At 37.5% G+C, this 9,840-nt stretch overlaps 1 pseudogene; it reads right to left on the bottom strand.

The window, feature by feature from the left end:
• Positions 1-7,818: 7,818 nt before the first annotated feature.
• On the bottom strand, positions 7,819-8,454 carry LOC127493689 (geminin-like; annotated as a pseudogene).
• Between the last annotated feature and the right edge of the window lie 1,386 nt (positions 8,455-9,840).

Below are 9,840 nucleotides of genomic sequence, written 5' to 3'. Positions count from 1 at the left end.
TCAAATAGTATTTAAATCTAAAAAACAAAACAAAACAGCCAAACAAAAACAATGAGACAGACCCACCCTGGATTTTTTATTAACTTTTATTTAACAAATATAAATTTCCAAAGTATAGCTTTAGGATTACAATGGCTTCTCCCCCTCATAACCTCCCTCCCACCCGCAACCCTCGCATCTCCCGCTCCCTCTCCCATCACATTCACACCTAGATTCATTTTCAATTATCTTTATATACAGATGATCAATTTAGTATATACTAAGTAAAGGTTTCAACAGATTGCATCCACACAGAAACACAAAGTGTAAGTAATATTTGAGTACTAGTTATACCATTAATTCACATAGTAAAACACATTAAGGACAGAGATCCTACATGAGGAGTAAGTGTACAATGACTCCTGTTGTTGACTTAATAAATTGACACTCTTGTTTATGGTGTCAGTAATCACCCTAGGCTCTTATTATGAGTTCACAAAGCTATGGAAGCATTTTGAGTTCACCAACTCTGATCTTATTTAGACAAGGTCATAGTCAGAGTGCAAGTTCTCTCCTCTCTTCAGAGAAAGGTACCTCCTTCTTTGATGGCCTGTTCTTTCCACTGGGATCTCACTCACAGAGCTCTTTCATTTAGGTGTTGTTGGTTTTTTTTTTTTTTTTTTTTTGCCAGAGTGTCTTTGCTTTCCATGCCTGAAATATTCTCATGGGCTTTTCAGCCAGATCCAAATGCCTTAAGGGCTGATTCTGAGGCCAGAGTGCTGTTTAGGGCATTTGTCATTCTATGAGTCGGCTGTGCATCATGCTTCCCCCGCAGGGTCAATCTCTCCTTTTTAATTCTATCAGTTAGTATTAGCAGACACTAGTCTTCTTTATGTGATCCCTTTGACTCTTAATCCTATCATTATGATCAATAGTGAACTGAAATTGATCACTTGGACTAGTGAGATGGCATTGGTACATGCCACCTTGATGGGATTGAATGGGAATCCCCTGGCATATTTCTAACTCTACCATTTAGGGCAAGTCTGATTGAGCATGTGCCGTACATCTCCTCTCTCTCTTATTCCCACTCATATATATAACCGGGATCACTTTTCAGTTAAATTTAAACACCTAAGAATAATTGTGTGTTAATTACAGAGTTCAACCAATACTATTAAGTAGAACAAAAAAAAAATACTAAAAGGGATAAAGTGTTAAGTTGTTCCTCGACAGTCAGAACAAGGGCTGATCAAGTCATTGTTTCTCATGGTGTCCATTTCACTTCAACAGCTTTTTTTTTTGGTGCTCCGTTAGTTGTCACTAATCAGGGAGAACATATGATATTTGCCCCTTTGGGACTGGCTTGATTCACTCAGCATGATGTTTTCCAGATTCCTCCATCTTGTTGCAAATGACTGGGTTTCGTTGTTTTTGACTGCTGTATAGTATTCTATAGAGTACATGTCCCGTAACTTCTTTATCCAGCCTACTGTTAATGGGCATCGAGGTTGATTCCAGGACTTAGCTATTGTGAATTGAGCTGCAATAAACATTAAGGTGCAGACAGCTTGTTTGTTTGCCAATTTAACTTCCTTTGGGTAAATTCCAAGGAGTGGGATGGCTGGGTTGTTTGGTAGGGTTATCTTCAGGTTTCTGAGGAATCTCCAGACTGACTTCCATAGTGGATTTACCAGTTTGCATTCCTACCAACAGTGGGTTAGCGTCCCTTTTTCCCCACATCCTCTCCAGTATCTATTGTTGGTAGATTTCTGAATGTGAGCCATTCTAACTGGGGTGAGGTGAAACCTCATTGTGGTTTTGGTTTGCATTTCCCTGATTGCTAGTGATCTTGAACATTTTTTCATGTGCCTGTTGGCCATTTGGATTTCCTCTTTTGAAAAATGTCTATTGAGGTCCTTGGCCCATCTCTTAAGTGGGTTGTTTGTTTTGATATTGTGGAGTTTCTTGATCTCTTTGTAGATTCTGGTTATTAAACCTTTATCTGTTGTTGCAAGATGTCGGAATAGGGAGGAAGAGCGGTGATAGTCCAAGAAAAGATAGTTTAATAAAAGTGGAGATATTGTAGTCTCAGGGAAGAGTTAGGGAAAACACTGCAGAGGAAACTCTTCTGGAACTAGTGGGACATGGTGGTCCTACATGGAGGGCATGGACGCCCATGGCTCCGGGCCCCAGCCGAGTCTACACAGCAGCGCTGGAAAGGGAGGTGAGGCTAAACCACAGCAGCCCTAGACACTGGCAGAAAAGTGGAAGGAAGATCCTAGAAGGAATAAGGCTTGAAGCCCAGTGGGTGAAAGTTCACCAGTCTAACTAGTGGAGAGAAAAAAATATAATAAAAGGGACTGGTATGGACGCGATTCTCTCTCTCCACTCACCTTACAAAGGTGGGGAAAACAATACAGCAGGTGCCATTTTGGACATATGTAACAGCTGCGCCAGCCCAGTGCTGTGCCCGCCCTCAGCCAAGCAGATAAACCTGACTCTGGTGGGGAGAAATAATAGGAGGTTAAGACGTGGTGAATGTGTGGCACTTATGAACTGGAACTCTGAAAAAAAAAAAAAAACACTGAGGGTGTGTGGGAGAACTCATGGTGTGCCTGAGATGTGAGTACTCTCGGTGAGAGACACCACAAACTTGGTAACCTTGGCAACCCGGTGGGAGACATTGCAGGGGAATCTGAGCTTACACTGAGGACTGCACAGATCCTTTGTGTGGTCCTTGGCACAGAGCAGACGAATATTATACCCACTGGGACTAGCGCTCATGCACTGAATGCCTTCAAGGAGAAGAGCTCAGCTGAGTGGAATTACTTCCCTTCTGAATAAAAAGAAAAAAGAGAGAGAGAAAGAGAGAGAGAGAAGATTTACCACACCAGACCTGGGTGTGTCACCTTTGGCACATCCTAACCCTGAAGAAATGAACAGAGCTCTCTAGTCACACCCACCACAAACCTCTAGAGATTCACCAAAAGCAGACAGTCCACTTAATCTAGAGTCATAGTATAAAGAGAAAAGCCACCAGAGAGAGGAAAAAAAAAAGAAGAAGAAGAAGAAACCAAATAATATATCCACAATGCCAAACAATGAATGCAGAAACCACAGAAACAAGAACAAGGAAGATCCACCCTGGATTTTAAGCATTGGGAGGTTAAGTAGGCTTCAGAAGGTGCAACAGTGCCTATTTTTTGTTTATTGTCCCATCACACTGTTAATACCATTTCCTCACACCCTGTTTTTTTCTTTTCTTTTTTTTTAAAAAGGAATTAGTTACTTATTTGAAAGAGTTACACAGAGAGAGAAGGAGAGGCAGAGAGAAAGAAAGGTCTTCCATCTGCTGTTTCACTCCCAATTGGCCACAATGGCCGGAGCTGCAATGATCCATACCCAGAAGCCAGGAGCTTCCTCTGGGTCTTGCAGGGACCCAAGGCCTTGGAAAATCTTCTACTGCTTTCCCAAGGCCATAGCAGAGAGCTGATTGGAAGTGGAGCAGCCAGGTCTCAAAACAGTGTCCAGATGGGATGTCAGCAATTCAGGCAGTGACATTATCTGCTATGCCACAGCGCTGGCCCCAACACACCTTCTTTTTTTCTAGAACCATTTACTCCACCCTTCCTGCCTGGTTCTTGGAATTCTTATAGGATCTACAATCAGAACATGGAACCTATTATCGCAATCCACATCTCTCATCTTTTGGAATAAAGTTTCCCCTTTCCTAAATGCAGATTTCTTTTTATTAATCAATACATATAATACTTTTTGTCCATTTTACTCAGTAGTCTAAACACAATGCACTTCAATAAGTAAAGATATTTACTGTGTATTTTACATTTCAAAAAAACCATCACAGAAATATTTCTTTAGGAAATTCACCTACAGAAAACTTCGTGAACATGACAATTTGATCTGGACTTAGATACAATAGAATCAGCATCCCTCTTCTTGACCAATTCCACACAAGTGTTTTTGACATTATACTCTGACCTCTCTTATTTTCTTTAGATAATTTGGAATCACAAATTCTGTCTCATGCCATTTGAAACATATGTACATTTTTGACAAAAAGTTCTTTCTTTAAAAAAAAAAAAAAAAAAAAAAAAAAAAACAGGGAGGTATCCATCAGGGACTGGGCAGCTCTTCTTCAAAATGTAAGCCTGAAGGAAGACAACTATGATCCCACAGTGTCTGCATCACAGTAAGAGCCCAACTTGATGGGTGTCAATAACCAAATGTCCAAGGTAGAATCACAGAGAAAAACATCTAGAAATTCAGATTTAACCCAATGTAGTCCACCTCTTCCAATAATGATGCACTCTCCCAATGAACTCCAGCACTTTTTCACTAACCCACCCCAGCATTTTGAAATTCCATGGATTTTATAGCATTGGAGTTGGATTCAGACAGCAGGCTGAGCTTTTCTCTCTATGGCAACAGTCTTGAATAAAATCTCTCTAGCTTTTTCTTTTTTAATTTTCAGGTGCAATTTTTGCTTTGAAAATGTTCTTAAATATTTAAAAATAGAAAAGGGAATTAAAACAGACACCACACGTTATTCTTTCTTTGGCTTGCAAAGATGAGTGAAGTCACTCAAATCGAAATCTAAATTTCTTTACTTATAATTACATTCAGAATTCAATATTATGACATTAGATACACTCAGCCTTTAGCATAGATTTGGGTACATTTGAGAATAATCAATAATACCCATTAGGACTCCAAGGATCATGAAAAAATGTAATAGTTGGTATGTTTTAAAGCACAAAGCATTAAGATCTTTTTCTCAGCTCAGATTATGCTTCTCTCCTTCCTTTATGCGGCTATATGTTTATTAACCTCCTTGGCTCATCACAGGTGTCTCAAAACGAAGCCTGTCCCATTTGGACTAGGTGTTTCCCCTGCATGGAATCTTAGTATACTTTGGTAATAACCATTCATTTCCTTTGCTATTATTACCTTCTCTCAAATCTTCTCTCCCTCAGCTTATCAGGTAAATCTTACTCTATAACTTCCATATTGAATTAAATATTGTCTTTGTGTCCTGTACTTTGGCACTATATATATATAGGGCTGTTTGTTCTTCTACGAAAATCACATGGTATCTGGGGATTGAAATTCAGCCTATTCTCCATTCAAAGAGCTATCTTCAATAGCGTCCTACTGTGTTCAAAGAAGAAATGTGTTTATTTGCTTGAAGATGCTTCACTAGATACCAATTTCCCTATTCTGTATTTTCACAATAGTACTGATAAAAAGTAATTTTCTGGCTTCCTTTATCTATAATAAGTTTGAGAGCAGAATCTGTGTCTTATTCATCAGATTTCCAAAATTCAGCATAATATCTATAATACAATATGATTAATATACATGATGAAATAAATGTATTCATGTATGTAAATATTTGAAATGTATTAATGTGTATATCTCTACCTTTCCCAGAAGAACATTTAAACACTTTAAGACAAATTCCATCAGTGGAAATCATAATTGCATTTAATAGTATAAGAAAGCTCTTGGCCATATAAATTTTGCCTATGTTTTTCTTAGGTGGTTCACATTCCTACACTTTGGGATATACATATGTAATTATTATAGTTTTTTTTCATTTTTTTCTTGCTGTCAGTTAGCATATATCACGGATACCAGTTCACATACCTGTTACATCTTAAGTGAATTCTAAAGCAGTATAGATTTAGAAACAAAACACAATAGGAGTAATTTTACGTAAATTGGGACTTAATAATTCTGTTTACTGTGGGAGAAATAGGAGAGATTTGTTGATAGAATAGTGTGACTTTGATAGAGTGAGGAATCTTACACTTCTTTTTAAAAATGAGCCTCTGATTATTTTTCCTCTTCCTGTTACTCCTACATACTTTGACACATACTAGTGTGGTTGTTGAATATCTTAGGTACAGATGTTTGAACTTAGAAAATATGATATGTCTATCCAAGAGGTGTGGTGTAAAATGTGCTCCACTAACTATTCTGAAAACCAAGAAGTCTGCTTTCCAATTATTCTCAATCATTATAAAACCATGAAGGGTAAAACAGAAAGCAGTTCTAGGTTATCTATTTCAGTAACACAATAGCTCTTTGGCCCAAATTTATATTCCTTCCACTTATTTTATAAGTGTCCTCAGATTCAGTGCATTCAAATAAATTTATATTCTCCCTGACAATGCAGGTGACCCTGTATGACTCTATCTGTATTTCTGAAAGGGTTTTTCAATCTTCACTAGTTCTTATATTACCTTCAGGGAGCCTTTTTATTGATATGTGCGTGCACAGTAATACAAATGGGATTGCTCTTTCCTAATCCTTTGAAAGTTGTAGGCAATGAATATACATAATAACAAAATTGCAGGCATGGCTGCCTCTTACAGAAACACACATCTTTCAAATAAATGACACTGCTAGGTATGGTTGTTGTTATGGGTTATAGTGTCCCTGAATAGTCATCACTTCTGCATTGAAATGTTTGTTTGGAGCTTATATTTTTGGGGAAAAAATTTATGCAATTACTTTTATTTTTCTCTTTAAGAAGTAAAATTGTTCAGAAAAACTGAAATGCTCATAATTGTATCTATGGGAAAATACTTTGATACAGTTGAAAATACATGCATGGATTTTATGATTTCAGATACAAAATCCAACTCTGACAAACTCACTTTGACTTTTAGAAAATCACTATTGTCTCTATTCACCTGTTCTTCAAGTTCTTTGTCTTTCAGATAACTTTTACTTTATTTTGTTCATCCAAGAACATCTCAAATTTCCTACAAGATGTAAGTTAGGTGACCTTTTCAGAACTAACCACATAGTATACTCCCAACCATGCACTATCATTCTCCCTCCATATTTCTTAAAAAGAAACTTTGAACTCTGATACTAAAGAAAAATGATTTTCGAACAAAGTTACACTGGAGTTTTCTCAATGGGTGACTGTGAAAATGATTTTAACATAAGACCCAATTTAAGGGATAAGCTATCTTAGCTTGTGGTTCAGAATCCTCAATTGTATTATCTGAGAGAAGATAATAAGATAGCTGCAGCAAGAAATCAACAATGAAATTTCAGTGCTTAAGTAAAATAGAAATTTATTTATCACCCGGGTAAACTCAGTGAGAACTCAGCTCTGTGCAGTCATCCATGACTCAGGCTAATGGAGGTTCTGCCATATTCAATGGTTTCTAAGCTCATCCAGTGATCAATATCCAGCCAGAAGATAGGAAAGATAAAGTGAGGGAATGATAGAATTGAAGGTTTATTAAGTCTGGAAGTGTTAATCATAAAATCCACTGGTTCCATACACAAGCAAACCCATATGAAAAATATAGTCTTAGCCAGTAAAGCCATTGTCAAACAACAACCCTACTACATGAAAAGAGGGAAAAAATAGTTAACAGAGATAGATGCTTCCTACCCCGTTGGAAAAGTATTGAACATCACTTGGGAATGCCAGTATGTGCTGTGCCCTCCTAAATAGGAATAACTGAATAACTTCATTAAAGGAAACTTATTTAGTCTAATACACTCTTGAAAAGCACTCTCTTGGTCAGGGAGAACTCATTGTGTTATTTTGGAGATGTAAAGCATACTTATAATATATCCAATCATGTCTGGCAACTGAGAAGATGTTGTTTACATAAAACATTATAGATTAAAAATATGTAGTGTTTACATTATAATATAATGGAGTCCCAGGATTCAAACAAGAAGGTTTGTCTCCAGAATTTGCAGGATGTATTTGCTCTGCTCCAAAGAAGATAGTGAAGTTATACTTTGACACTATTTTACTCAAGAGTCAAATATTATTGAATTTCATAAACATGTTTTTACTTCTGTAGAGGAAGATACAATTTCTTAAACACATGTGTCAACTTCTGAGTCTACTTCAGAATCCTCACTTTTCTTCTTTATAATCAAATTCCTGACTATCCAGTGATTCAAAGTCAGCCAGCAGTCCATCGTTCACTCTCTCTATTACCTCTGCCACAACTGAACATGTTCTGCTACTTCCTCCAATTCTGTATTCTCCTTTTTCAGGCGACAAATTGCATTGTCCTTTCATTTGCTTTCTTTACAAAGTTACTTGATTAACTTAGTGCTTTGCAGAGAGACTTCCTCCATTTTTTTGCCACTTCTTTTCAAGACTAAGGAAATGGATTTTCTTTAATCAAAAAATCAAATGGTTCTCAGTGACTCCTTCAAGATTTTTATTTTCACTGTGTCTGGGAGAATAAAAACTCCAGAGCTGGAAGACTCATGTGTTTCCTTTTAGTTAAGTCTTTGGTCAACGCATTTTCTGTTACAATAAGATTTCTAGCTTCTACAGAATGTTGAATCATCTTCAGAAGTCTTTTTGGATTAGAAAATTCTTTTTTTTTTTTTTTGGATTAGAAAATTCTTCAGGTTCTCTTGGATGCCCTGCTGTTTTTGCTTTATACTGGGGTTCATTATACAGCTAGTGAAGCACATGAGATTCATCCACAGCAGGTTAAGCTGTCATCTGTGACATTAGCATCTCAGTGTATCAGCTCTAGTCCTGGCTCCTCCACTTCTCATCCAGCTCCCTGCTACTGTGCCCAGAAAAGCAGCAGAGGATGACCCTAGCGTTTGGACCCCTGTTAGCCATGATAAAGAACAGGATGGAAAATTCTTGGATCTTGTCTTCTGCCTGGCACAGCCTTGATGTGGCAGCCATTTGGGAGGCAATCCAGTGAATGTAAGATATCTCTTTCTCTCTCATTGTCTCTGTCTCTGTCTCTATCTCACACATCGTCTCTGTCTCTGTGTGTGTGTGTGTATGTGTCACTCTTCCTTTCAAATAAATAAAAATAAATCTTTAAAATATTGAAATGGTGATACATAGTTATGAATGTTGAATATGTTACACAGGAAATAAAAGAACAGAAGTTGATGAAGATTGTGGATGTAATTTGATTTTTGTTTTGAATAAATCATAAGAGAAGGCAAGAAAAAATAGCAAGTAAGCAAAATCAATATATAAATTGATGTACATCCATGAATATCAAGGTAAACTGTGAAAACTAGAAATAAATGACTCTGACTGCATTAATTTAGAAGATACCTTTATTTCCACAAGAAACATAGGCATGATCTTCCTGTGTTTGTAGGGAAGATGGCCCATACTCTTCTCCCTTGAAATGTCCCCATTGCTGCAGTGACATGCAAAACGGTAAAACCAGGTGTCATCACATCAACTTTTAGTAGATATGTAATGAACTAAGCTTCCTCACCTATTATCAGTCATGTGTCAGTCATGTGGTCATTTGCGTGTAAGTTGTGATGTCAAACCCCTGTATGGATTTTTAAAACCAGGAAACATAGATTTTTCTTAAAGATTTGTTTATTTATTTGAAAGGCAGAGTTACAGAGAGGCAGAGGCCCTGAGAGAGAAAGAGAGAGAGAAATGTCTTCCATCTGCTGGTTCACTCACCAAATAGCCGCAATGGCTGGAGCTGCACCAATCCAAAACCAGGAGCCAGAAGCTTCTTCCAGGTCTCCCACATGAATGCAAGGCCCCAAGGACTTGGGCCCTCTTCCACTGCTTTCCCAAGCCATGGCAGAGAGCTGGATAGGAAGTGGAGTAGCCAGGACTTGAACCTGTGCCCACATGGTATGCCAGCACTGCAGGCTTTACCCACAATGCCACAGTACAGCCCCAGAAACAGATTTTTTTAGAACCAAGAAAACATTTTGGCAAGGTTTATAGGCAAATATAATGAGATAATATTTGTGGAAAATTTGAAATGTTTTAAAATATGATACAAATCAGTAAAATGACCAAGTCGTTAGTCTTATCAAAAATGTATTTCATTT

The sequence above is a fragment of the Oryctolagus cuniculus genome, chromosome 7, assembly GCF_051225735.1.
Source record: "Oryctolagus cuniculus isolate XC-2025 breed Fujian yellow rabbit chromosome 7, ASM5122573v1, whole genome shotgun sequence".
Classification (NCBI taxonomy): Eukaryota; Metazoa; Chordata; class Mammalia; order Lagomorpha; family Leporidae; genus Oryctolagus; species Oryctolagus cuniculus.
Note: the sequence above shows the minus strand (reverse complement) of the source record. Positions and strands in the feature narration are given on the sequence as shown.